We start from the raw sequence: 13,052 nt of genomic DNA, 5'->3' as shown, positions 1-13,052 counted from the left end.
CCCTGCTGCCCCCTCATGCCATTTTAAAAAGGCTTGGTTACTTTTTGATACTGTTCTATTTGTAGGTGCATTTGCTCACAACTCTCTTACGGAAATTGTGTTTTCTCATGTCTAAGCTGAAACTTAATTCTTCAGTATAGAACTCGCATCTCCTGCCATGACTCTGTTCTTTTCACTTCGGTTCCTTTTTATCTCGGTTCTCTATCAGAACTGTCTAAGTAATAATTTCCTAAGTTACAAAACTCAATCTAACACAGATACGGTAATAAAAAGAAACAAAGTATTGCACTTTTCTGTGAGGTCGGCTAATCTCAGAATGAGAATAACTAAAAAGTATTGGTCATGCTCCAAAGCAAGTGTAAGTGACAAATCTTTGCAGTCAGATATAACCTCCTTGCCACACGATACCAAATTATATAGTTTTTAAAGCAAACATTTTTTTTTTTAATTTATTTTGTTGTTACAGACTGCCTCCTGAATATTTTTCTCAGATCTGAAATTCCCTGGCAGGGCATCATAAAACACTGCACCCATAATGCCTCACTATCTAAATTAATGTAGACTGTTTTTTATCTTTTTCTTATATTACATGTGTTTTGTTTCAAGTTTTTGGTTCTATTGGAGTTTTAAGGTGTCTAGGCTATGGTCAGTTAGAAAAGTTAGCAAAGGATTCCTTTGCAAACAGTGAATAACATCAGCTAATTAGCAGGAGGAGCTGAGAAATAGCATTCCTCATTTAGCTTCAATTACTTGGAGGCATCTCTATTTAGTTGGAGTGCTTGTTTGGCTTGATTGATCTACTCTGCCTGAATATTGCTGATCTCTGTCTGCAATGTATTTTGAAGTTTTTCATTTAAGGTTTGGTTACTTCTGTTTTTTATTTTTTTATATTACATTTGTTTATTTTCAAGTTTTATGTACTACTGGAGTTTTAAGAGGTCTTGGCTAGGGTCAGTTAGAAAAGTTAGCAAATAATTCCTTTGCAAACAATGAATAACATTAGTTAATTAGAAGGAGGACCTGGGAAACAGCATTCTTCATGTAGCTTGAATTATTTGGAGGCATCTCTATTTAATTGGAATGCTTGTTTGGCTTGCTTGCTGTATGTACCCTGCCTGAATATTAATGGTCTCTGTCTGTATTTTATTTTCCCACCCACCTGTCCAACTGTTGTTATATTCTTAAACTTGGTGGCTTTTGAGTTGCTCACTCCTTCTATACATCTGATTTTAGACACTCCTCCCAGTCCCATCTCATCAGCTGATTCTACTGAGTACTGAGAGATCAGCTGGGAAGAGCCAGTCCCTTAGTTTCTTAATCTTTAATTATCTTCTGTTTCCTCCATTGCCACTTAAATAAAATAAATAATAAAATAAGTTATTTAAAAACTTAAAAACAAATTGCACTTTATTCAGCTGCTTTTATTGTATTTTGTGTTTCTTCCTACTTTATTACATTAGTTTGCTTTAGTTGCTTGTTCTTAAAAGTTATCAATTGTATTTATTCTGCTGCATTTATTACTGCTTGTTGGTAGCCTGATTAAATTGTAACTGTTATTCTAAACCTCACAGTTTTGATTTAAGCACTTGGGCATCAGGCTAGTTATTTTACATTAAGAAGGTTTGTGGTCCACACTCTTGTGGGAGGAGAGGGTAGCCTCAGCCCTTCTGAGCTGGGAATTACTGGTGAAGCCTTATTGTGACTGTTCTTCTAAGTGTCTTTATTCTGGTTTAAGCACTTTGGTTCCAAAACAGTTATTTTTCATTAAGAAGATTTGTGGTCTAAACTCTAGTGGCAGGACATGGTAGCCTACACCCTTCTAAGCTGGGAATTGCTGGTTGAAGGCTTATTGCATATTTTATTCTGAAAGTATCTTAGTTCTGGTTTAAGCACTTGGGCGCCAAACCAGTTATTTTACATTAGGAAGGTTTGCGGTCTACACTCATGGCAAGAGAGTGTAGTCTACACCCTGCTAACCTGGGAATTGCTGGTGAAGGCTTATTGTGCCAGGTAGTCTAAGTGTCTTTGTTCTTGTTTAGGCACTTGGGTTCCAGACCATTTATTTCACACTAGGAAAGTTTATGATCTACACTTTTGTGGAAGTATTCTACTGAACTGCTTCTTTATTTAAACTGTTTTTGCTGTTGTGATTGTATTTTTCTGCACTTTGAATTTCTAGTACCTCTGCATTTTACAACATAGGCTAGGTTCAGGCTTGCTGAATCTAGACTGTTGGTATCATATGAGCACTAAAACCAGCCATTTTACAAAAAGAAGGCCCTCCTGCACCCTTGTGGAAGAAGTGTGCAGCCAAGGACCCATCTGAGTTGGGGATTGCTAGAAGGCTCAGTCTTGGGTTTCCCTTTGGTTACTTTGTTTAAAATCATTTAACTTCACTTGTATGGCCATGCATAGAAGCAAACATCTAAAACGACAATTTTCTGTAGATATCTGCCAGAGAACCCTATTAAGCTCCCCTGCTTCACTGCTTGCAACACAGTTGCACACTGCTGCCGTGTGTGTAACTCACTTGTGCATTGTGAAGCACTGACAAATTTCTACCCCTAGTCCTCCACAGAATAACTGCTTTTTGTTAGTCTTACAGCATAACCTGGTCCATCCAGCCCACCCCCACTAGTTGCTATAGTATATACCTGTCATAATGGATGGAGAGTTTCCCAGCATTTCTCCAGCCAGCCTGACTGACATGGGCATTCTAAGGCAATGTAGCAACTGCCTCATGTATACTGATGATCAATTACTCTTAAAACAAACAAATACAACATGTGAGAGATGTATCTATACTGTGAATTTCGAATCGGTTCTCTCACATAACAACAAACCAGGTATCAAACAAGTTGTCAGCACACACACTTCACCTCTTCCCCAAAACAAGCTGACAACACATAAACCCACATACTTGGAGGTACTCACTAGAAGCCTACCTAAAGATCAGGGACCTCCCAAGCACAAACCTACTGCACACACTGCAGAACCAGCAGAATTCACTACACATAACACATACAACAGTGTCTTGGCCATTAAGCTCTTAAGGCAAAACACTTCAAAACCAAATGTCTTGGGCATAGATGACTCCATAGTGAGGCAATGGCACACAGATGTCTCCCTCAACAGGCTGGACATGGAGAAAGTCACAGTCAGCTGCCTGTCAGGTGCCAGGATCCATCAGGTCAGACATACACTCAAGTTTATCAATGACAAGTACCGTTGTGACTCTCTCCTAGTCCATGTTGGAGTGAGTGAGTGACTTGAGACTTGCCTCACTGGACTATATGAACAGAGACATGACCGAGCTCTCAGACTGTGTTCCTAGGCAGGTATGTTCCTAGCCCTAAGCATCATTCCACCTTCACTCAGGATGACACAATACAAACAAAAAATGATTAACTTCAACAATTGACTTAGATACTGGATCTCCCTGGATTGACATCAAAAGCTATCAGCATGTGAAGGGTCTATATTAGAACACTGAACATTTAAAATTTTGAGTGTTCTAATATCGAACCCTATGAATCAAAAATTTAAAACATCGAACATGCAGAACAGCAAATTTTTTCCTAGGGAAAAGATTTGCTGTTCCAAAACACATACACACAACACAAGCACACCAAACAAACAGCAATCCACACTCATACACCTAAACTCTTATACTTAATCCTACACTAAACTATACATACACCACTAACTATCCACTTACCTTAACCCAAACCCTAACACTAAGGTCCGTCACTATCACACAGTCACCTCACCCGCTCCCTAACCTGCCCTAACCCTCATGTCCACACAATTGCACACTTACCTGACCTGCGCCCTAACCCTCACATCCACACAATTGCACACTTACCTGAAACCAACCTGTAACTTTCCACCACAGCGCTGAAAATACCGAAGCAACAGAAATGGACAACTGAATTCTTTCCCAAGGAAAAAATTAGGTTTTCTGTTTCTTCGATATTTTCAGTGTTCACTGAAAATGGGTCAATATTAGAACACTTGAAATTTTGAACGTTCGGTGTTCTAATATAGACCCGCCTTTGAAGATATGGTCAACAGACCACGCTTCTTTGTCAGAGAGAGCCTTCACCTGTCACCTCTTGGCTTTTGGTTACTGGTAAAGGTACTTGCCTCCTCCATAGTGCCTTTTTTAGGCAACGTCATAAAAACAAATTCCTGATGTAAAAAAATCCGCTAGAGACAGACTCAAGGTTATGTTGCTTATTGCTAGGAGTCTAAATAGAAACTGCACTTACTGGAAGCACTCCTTACCCTGCAAGATGCCAATGTCTGTGCAGTCACAGAGACATGGCTCAAGGCTGCAGACAGCACCTCAGCCATCCAAGGCTATTATGCCTTCTACACATTCAGACCTCAAAATGAGCAAGAAAGAACCAGAGGCAGAGGTGTATCCATCTGCATTAAAAACAAATACACCTCAAGACTCGTCAAGCAGTATGACTCCCTAGAGCTACTGCAAGTAAAACTAACTGTAGGTAAAACCCCCTTCGATATCATTGTTAGCTGTTGGCCCCCACTATGAACCACAAGAACCACTCTGCCTATCTGGACCTACTTGAGTCACTCACTATACAGCTAAACACCTTGGTCATAGCTGATTTCAACTATCCTGCCATCAATTGGGAGTCCAATATGAGCACAAACACACTTGCCTAATGTTCCTGGACTTTGTTAATACAAATGCTCTGGAACAGATAGTCTGCACCCCCACATAAGGGGCTTGAATTTCCTAATCTTAGTACTCATCAACAGAGGGTTTCTCTAGACTACCCCATGTGTATTGCCCTCCCTGGTAAGGTCTGATCATAAATCAGTCTCGTTTGAAGTAACTATCATACCTGACGCCTCCTCAAGAGCAAAAAGGATGAAAAACTTCTCCAAGGCACACTATAGCCTCCTAAGCAATGGCATAAATAGTTTCAACCCCCCTGCTACCACTGTCAACAATGACTGTTATACAGATGTGTACATAAATGATCTGTTTAAACACCTATACAAATGTATTCACTCAGCAGTACCTGAATGGATCAAAACAAGGTCCTCATCAAAAAAAAAGCCACCCTGGAGGACATCAAGCATAAATAGGTTATACAACAACAGGAAAAAGCTGATGTTCAAGAACAAGAGGGAACTGACTGAGCAGAGGAAGGACACCCTCCACAGCTTGAACAACCAAATTAGATATCTTGTAAATTCCTCTAAAGCCAATTATGAAGCTAAACTAGCATCACAAGCTAAGGATAATCACAAGGTATTCTTTAGCTACATAAGAAATCTAAAAGGGAAGGCCCAGCTTTGTGCTGAACTAGTAGTGCATGCTACCACCCATACTGACCCTGAGAACATCATCAACCTGCTAACAGACATTTGGAGTAAACTTCACCCCCCCCCATTCCCACCAGACATACCTCAAAGCATACCTGTCACCAGTCCTCTACTTGTTTCTCCAAAGAGCAGGTCATAACCACACTCTCCATGGCCAAAAACACAACATCTATTGATTTGGATAACATTCCAGGCTGCCTACTACATGGTCTAAAACGGTACATAGCAGACCCACTTGGCACTCTCTTCAACCACAGTCTAAGTACTGTCTGTTTCAGCAGAGTGGAAAACAGCAACAGTAATTCCTTAGCACAAGGAGGGCCCATCAACTGACCCTGAAAACCATTGACCCATAAGGCTAACCAGCCTTATCTGCAAAGCCATGGAGAGAATCATCATGGACCTTATTAACAAAGACATAGCTAACCTTCAAACTCCTGACCCAGCCCAATCTGGCTTTGTTAAGGGTAGATCATGTTTTTTAAACCTGGTGGACTTCTTTGAGAATGTCACCAAAGCCCTGGATGAAGGCAAAACAGTACATACAGCCTATTTTGACTTAGCCAAGGCTTTTTACACAATCCCCACTCAAGCATCATTGAGAAACCCACCCAGTTGGGAATTAACCCATATGTTAACAAGATGGGTAGCTAACTGGCTCACAAAAGAATGCATACAGTCATAGTTGGGGATTCCACCTCTACCAGCAGACCAGTTATCAGTGGTGTACCACAAGGATCTGTGCTGGGCCCTCTAGTGTTTGGAATCTATTTCTAAGAAGTCCAGGTGAAAATAGGTGGCATGTGCCTTACCAAGTTCTCGGTTGACTGCAAACTGGGTGCAGTTCTTGAGTACCCCAACAATGCTGACATACTACAAAAAGGGCTTAGGCAGACAAATGATTGGTGCTAAAGCCACACATTTAAACTAAATAAAAAAAAATGTGTTATCCTCCCTTTCAGCAAAGGGGAATCTTTGCAAAATACAATATTAACAGTACCCCCCTTAGCTCAAACCCTGTGGTGAGTGATTTGGGAACAGAGGTTGATAGCAACCTTAACTTCGACCACCATATGTCCACAGTGGTAAGGAAGGCCTTTGATAAGGGCAGTTAGTGCTGATCATAGACTCATACATCAAATACAGACCACAACTTGGTAAATTAGGGAACAAGGGTATAACATGGCTAGGTTTATAATGGCCCTAAAGCCAATAGCCTAGTATCCCCTTCTATGAATCTATATTTTCGTGTTTAATATATCAGGCGTAGTTTCTAACTTCCTAGAAAGATAAGTTGTCAACTATTTTTATTTATTTTATTTATTTATTTTATTTTACATTTGTTAACCGGGCTAGTCTAGCTGGATATATCTCCATTTTCAGTAGAGGCCCGGGGAGAAAAGCTCCACATAGAACATAACAGTGAGACATACTTTTAATAATCACAAAGAATACAAGTAAGACAACAATCGTAAAAAACAAGAATGAGTACAAATTGCTAATAATAAACTAGGCGAATCAAATTCACAAAGAGAAGGTACATTATCATTAAAAGTCCTGACTAGAGATAGGACAGTTTCAAGGGCTACTTAATAAATTCCATACAGGCTATGCCATAAGGCTCCTACTACAATAAAAAATAGAGTGGAAAGAGAAGGAGGAGGAATTAAGTAATGTGAGAGGATAGGAATGAGATAGTAGTCAAGAGATGAGAGAAAAAGAGAGACTAACAAGAGGATATGGGAAAGGTAAGAAAAATAGGTCAGAACAAAGAGTGAAATTGAAGTGAGAGGAAAGGTATATGCTAGATATAAAGCACCAGGAGAGGTTGAAGGTCAGGAGAGGGGTAGAAAAGTTAGTCAGAGTATTACATGAGCAAAGCCAGTGATTTTGGAAGTACAGTTTGATATGTTGTTTGAAGAGGGGTAGGGATGTGATTAGTGTTATATCCCTAGGTAGAGAATTCCATACTTGGCCTGTGGTATTAGTGAATAGTGAGTCACCAGCTAAGTTGTGAGCTTTTATGGGTTTGGTCAAGAGTTTAGAAGAGGAGCGAAGGGAGGTAAGATTGTTATAACGGGGTAAAAGCTGTGAAAGAATTGGAGTGTTATTAGGTTGGTACAAAATTGTGTGTGCAATAGAAAGTTGTGTCAGTGTAAGATAGTTTTGTAGTTCTAGCCAGCCTAGAAGTTTCAAATTAAGGCAGTGATGGGTTCTAAAGGGGTTGCCAGTGGCGGCGGCAATGTTATTGTAGCAAGTTGCTAGTTTGTTTAAGTTAGATTTCTTGAGGTTAGTAAAGATAGGAGAGGAATAAAAGAGAGTGGATATAAGATGAGAGTGGGCGATAGTGGCTCTTGCTGATGGGGTGAGAAATGGTTTGATCCGGTATAAGGATCCCATTTTTCTGTTTACAGATTTGATAGTGTTGTTAATGTGTTGATCGAAAAAGAGATTGTTATCAATGGTTATTCCAAGCAGTTTAGTTGTAGAGTCTGGAGAGATGACAGTATTATTGTTAGATAGGATGGTAAAATGTAGTGGGAGGTGGTGGGGGTGAAGAGAAGAAGTTTGGTTTTTTTAGCATTAAGGAGGAGGTATCGTCTAGTAAACCATGTTTCTACTGTGTTGAAGATAGTTTGGGTTAGTGTGATTAGGTCAGAAGATGAGGTTGCTGAACAAATAATTGTGGAGTCAGCGTATTGAATGCAGGTGGCTTGTGGGATAACAGAGTGGAGATCATTAATAAAGAGGAGAAGAGAAGTGGGCCAAGAATAGAGCCCTGAGGGACTCCAATAGAAATGGGCAATAAGGAGGAGATGTGGTTATCCCAGAGAACGGCTTGTTGTCTGTTGCAGAGATATGAGTTAAACCATTTTATGGAAAGTTTATCAAATGAGAGGGATTCCAGGATCTTAATTAAAGAAGAGTGGTTAACCATGTCAAAAGCTTTTGAAAGGTCAATGAATAGTGCAGAAGAGAGAAGGTTATTGTTGCGATTGCTATTGATAGTATCTACAAAGGAAAGGAGGGCAGTGGTAGTGCTATGGTGGGGTCTAAAACCATGTTGACAGTTAGCTAAGATATTGTGTAGGGACAGATATTGAACAAGTTGTTGATGAATACACTTCTCCATAATCTTTGCTAAAGGTGAGAGAAGTGCAATTGGCCTAAAGTTAGAATACTCTATAGAGTTACCGCCTTTGTGTAGTGGGATAATATGAGAAACTTTCCAGATGTCAGGGATAGTTCCTTCTTGGGTGGTTCTATTTATAAGTATAGAAATTGGGTAGGCAATTTCTTTGGCAGCCTTTGCAGAAAGAGGGAGGAAGCTTGTCAGCAGAGGGTGTACAAGGTTTCAGTTTGAGGAGAAGTCGATGGATGAAAGAGGTAGAGACTGGTTGTAGAGAGAAGTTGTAGGAAGAGCTTGCTAAAATATTTGGAGGGTAGAAGTTATTAGTGTTCAGTTGACTTGCAAGAGATTGAATGGTTTCAGTAAAGAAGGAGTTGAAAGCATTGGCAGTTTGATCAGGGTGTCTGGGTCAGCATTGAGTGGGAGGAGTTTTGACTGAACCTGGGGAAAGGAGTTTATTGACGGAAGACCAAAATTGTTTTGGTTTATTAAAATGGGTTTCTTGTAGTTCACAGTAAAACTTTCTTTTGTCATTTAATATAGCTTTTTTGGTCAGGTTTCTTAGTTGACGAAAGTGAAGGAAATCAGAGTTTATTCTAAGGTGCCTCCATTTGGCCCAGACTTTGTTTCTAGAGAGGATAAGTTTTTTTGTTTCATTTGAGAGCCATGGGGCTGTTTTTGACCTCATTCTAATGGTTCGGGAGCATGTTTATTCAGGATGGAAAGAAAAGTAGAATTGAAGAATGATACTGCTTCGTTAAGTGGAAGTATTTTTAAGGGGTTCCAGTTACAGGCTCTGAGTTCGCTTTTGAAATAGGTCCGTTTTAAAGTGTTTGGTAGATCAGTATTTCTAATATTAGGAAGGTGAGGAAGGTCATTCTTCTCTCTTGTGATAAAGGTTAAGCAATGATCACTGAGGTCATCAGGCAAAGTACCTACATTGTATGTGATGTTAAGTTTGTTTATTAGTATCCAGTCTAAAATGGTTTGCTTTTTACTTGGTTTGTTAAACCTTGTAGTAGAGGTAATGGTTTGTGTGAAACCATTTAGGTTGATGTGAGAGGTGGGATTTTCAGTGTTGATGGTATTCCAGTCGATATTAAAGTCACCAAGAATTATAGTTTCCTGGGGGTAGGTGATAGAGACCCAGCTAAGAAAGTTTTCTAAGATAGGTATATTGTTACCAGGAGGTATATACATACAGATGATATAAAGGGCTTTTTTTGCATTTAGTTGGAGTTTACTAATGACGGCTTCCACTTTATTGTCTTGGGTTGGACAGGCAGACAGGGTAGTGATGTTGAGGTGATTTTTAAACAGAATTGCAACTCCACCACCCTTGCGTTTAGTACGGTCAAGCCTTAGTATATTATATCCTTGGGGTATAATTTCAGTGTCTTTGGTAGCTGGCTTAAGCCAGGTTTGAGAGACAGAGAATGTCAAAACTATGAGTATCTAGGAGAGCATGTAGGTAGGGTACTTTGTTGTTTACACTGCGTATGTTAAGATGACCTAACAGTAGGGTGTTATTTGAGGATAGTCTGGATGTTTGTGGAGAAGGATTTATGGGGCCAGGGTTAGGGTGAATATCACCGTCTTTTAAGGTAGAGTCATCAGGAGCAGGTGTAAGGTTGCTCTTGAGAAGGGGTAGAAGTTTTATTTTCCTATCTGAGGAAAGGGTGTAGGTGAGGTGAGAGTGCCTATGGAATTTGGCTAGGTTGTAGCTAAAGGTGGTGTTGACATTTAAGAATGAAATGAGAGGAGTGTGGAAGGTAGAAGTAGTTTTTTGTTTATTGGAGGGTTGAATGTAGAGTGGGTATTCTATGAAGGAAAGGAGGTAGGTAGAGATGAGAGTAGTCGTGAGTAGTAATGAGAGTATAAGCTGTGTGGATAAGTTGAGGGTCATTATTGAGGGTGAGTAAGGTAGAAGAGATTAACGAGAGATATAAGACCAGGGTTAGCAAGGTGGTAGTCAGTGTTAAAGTTAACAGGGAAGAATAATAAAGAGGTAAGTCTAGTGATAAGGATGTTAAGGTATTTGCAAGATAGAGGGAAAGGAAAAGAGTGTAGAATGTTAATAGAAGTGAGTGATAGGGAAAGAGAAAGGAGGCCTTAGGATGGGGATGTTAGTAACTAATGGAGGGAGGTATGTGGAGGATGTGGGGTGTGGAGGGGGGAGGGGTTTAAAATTGGTGGGAAGCAGAAGGATTGGGTAGTTAGGAAATGGGTGGGATTAGAGAAATATAAGGTTAGGACCCCTTGGGGTGGGTGGGAATTGGGGGTAGGGAGGGGAGCGAAGCGGGGCACACAGAGTAGACCAGAGGAGAAAGGAAAAAGTATCAGCAAAAAGCTAGGGGAACCAGGCAAGAGAGGGTAGCCTAGCAGGAGAGGAAAAGAGAGAGCAATAAGAAGGAGGAAAGGGATAGGGGTAGGAAGGGTGAGATTAGAAGAATAAGGTAAAGATAAATACTAGTATACTAAGGAAAGACATGGATAGAGTGACATCTAGTGGACAAGTGCAGAGGTGCAGTAAGCATACAAAGGAGTTTAGAGGTAGTCTAATGGGAGAGAGAGGATAAGCTAGGTAGTAGCTCAAGGAAAGTGAGAGGAGGTAATGGAGGATAGAGGGGAAGGGGTAGCTGCAGGCTGCTTGGCTAGTGGCAATCAGTAAACTTAGCAGGAATGGATGATTAAAACCTAACACAGCATGATGAAGGTAGACATACTTTCTTGTAATCTGGTGGTAGTGGGAAACAAGAGAAGACAATGTCCTGGACGTTTCCAAGGGTATTAAGCAGGGAGCGCCCTAGTAGAGAATAGTAGTGAGATACAACCCAGGCCAAAACCACAGGGTCAATCAGGGGATAGCTGGTAGAAGAGGAAACGTGGGAGAAAAAAAAATAATGTTAAAATAAAATATAACATACAGAATCTCTATGCAGAATACATGCAGAGCAACACAAGTTATACAAGTTATGAGCAGAGCAAAAAAAAACACAATCAAATGCTTGCAGTCAAACTAGATCAGGCAGTATCAGTATAAAGACATTCATATAGTCATCAGTAAAATGATATACATACAGTCAGGCTAGGTCAGGCAATATCAGCAGAGAAAATCAACATTTAGGCAAAGTAGATGCTATAGGTAAATCACATAACAGGCTAATTGCAAGCTATAACTTAAACACAACCATAAAGGATGATATAGACAGAGTACACATTTAGTAACTATAAGTAGGTAGGCTGAAAGGGGGGCCTTAGCAGAGTGGGATCCCAGCCCAGTCTACACAAGTAAGGCCACTACAGCTCCACTTAGAGCAGTATAGTTAGACAAGGCACAGAGTAGGAATATGCAATGTAAGACACAAAAACAGTGAATAAACAGCTGTACCTACACTGTTGGGCAGAACAGTAAACATATACAGAGAGAGCTTGATAATCAGCAGTCGCTAAATGCAGGATAGAACAAACGCTAAAATAGCTGATAGTACAGCGGCTAGCATAGGAGGAAGTCCAGTTTAAGCAAACTTATAGTTAATCGCATTCGCGTTTACCAAAATATGTGTAAACAAAGTTAAAATATATGGAAACTGGCAAACCTGCAACTAAACGCATTCGCGTTTCCAGAAACATGTATTAGCAAAGCTAACATATATAGAGACTCGTTTAGGAGCAATCTCTCTTCAAAAGTAATATAATAAAGCTAAACGCATTCGCGTTTACATCTACACCACATGTACAGAGGCTAAAGCATCTAAGCAATACAGTTCCTCGGAAGAGTTTGTGCAATACGATTTGCGTTTACATGAACACCAGATGTACACAAGCTTTAGTGAAAACTATGCTGTTCCTCTAAAATGTGTGTGTAATACACAAGACAAACAAATCAAACAAGGTAACAGAGGTAAACGCATTTGCGTTCATAGAAACTTCATAGATGCGTAGCTAATCATCTAGGGACTAGCAATAGCACAATCCCAATTCTAAAGCACTGCCTTATAGCTAAACGCATTCGCGTTTACAAGATCAACATATATACCCAAGCAAAAACATTCTAGCCATACTGTTCCACAAAAATAGTGTGTCATAAACAAAATACTAACTTACTACACAGTTGTAGCACGCAGCCAAGCATGCACAGCAGCAGCAAGGTGGGCAGATTCAAAGATGGCGCCCCTAGGGAAAGGGACAGACTTTAAAAGCTTTCACAGGAAGTCCCTAGGGAGGGGGAGGGTGAGAAAGCAGGGAGCAAAGTATAGACAGGAAGGGGTGGGTATAAGTGACTAGAGGAGGGTAGTACTGAGACCAGACAGTCAGAGATAGGATATTACATGTAGTAGTAAAAAAAATCAATAAAGTGAGAGAAGGGGGATAAGAGGAAGAGTAAGGTAGGTAGTGGAACAGAGAGGATAATCCAGATCAATAAAGCATGCAAAGTGGTGGGATCGGGTAAACACAGTAATGTATGAGAAGGGTTAATAATATGTAAAGAGTCTTAGACCCAGAAGAGACAGGGAAAATAAACAGGAAAACCCTGACAGGATAGGGTAGACAAGGCACA

The 13,052-nt window shown here is 40.2% G+C and overlaps 1 protein-coding gene across 5 annotated transcripts in view; it reads right to left on the bottom strand.

Moving 5' to 3' along the window:
• ASTN2 (astrotactin 2) overlaps window positions 1-13,052 on the bottom strand; it is a 7,150,955-nt gene that overhangs the window by 1,282,630 nt on the left and 5,855,273 nt on the right. The window lies entirely within an intron of this gene.

This window comes from Protopterus annectens, chromosome 16.part0 (genome assembly GCF_019279795.1).
Source record: "Protopterus annectens isolate FY-2018-M chromosome 16.part0, PAN1.0, whole genome shotgun sequence".
Taxonomy (NCBI): domain Eukaryota; kingdom Metazoa; phylum Chordata; order Ceratodontiformes; family Protopteridae; genus Protopterus; species Protopterus annectens.
The sequence above is the reverse complement of the archived record's forward strand: the minus strand, read 5'-3'. Positions and strand labels throughout refer to the sequence as shown.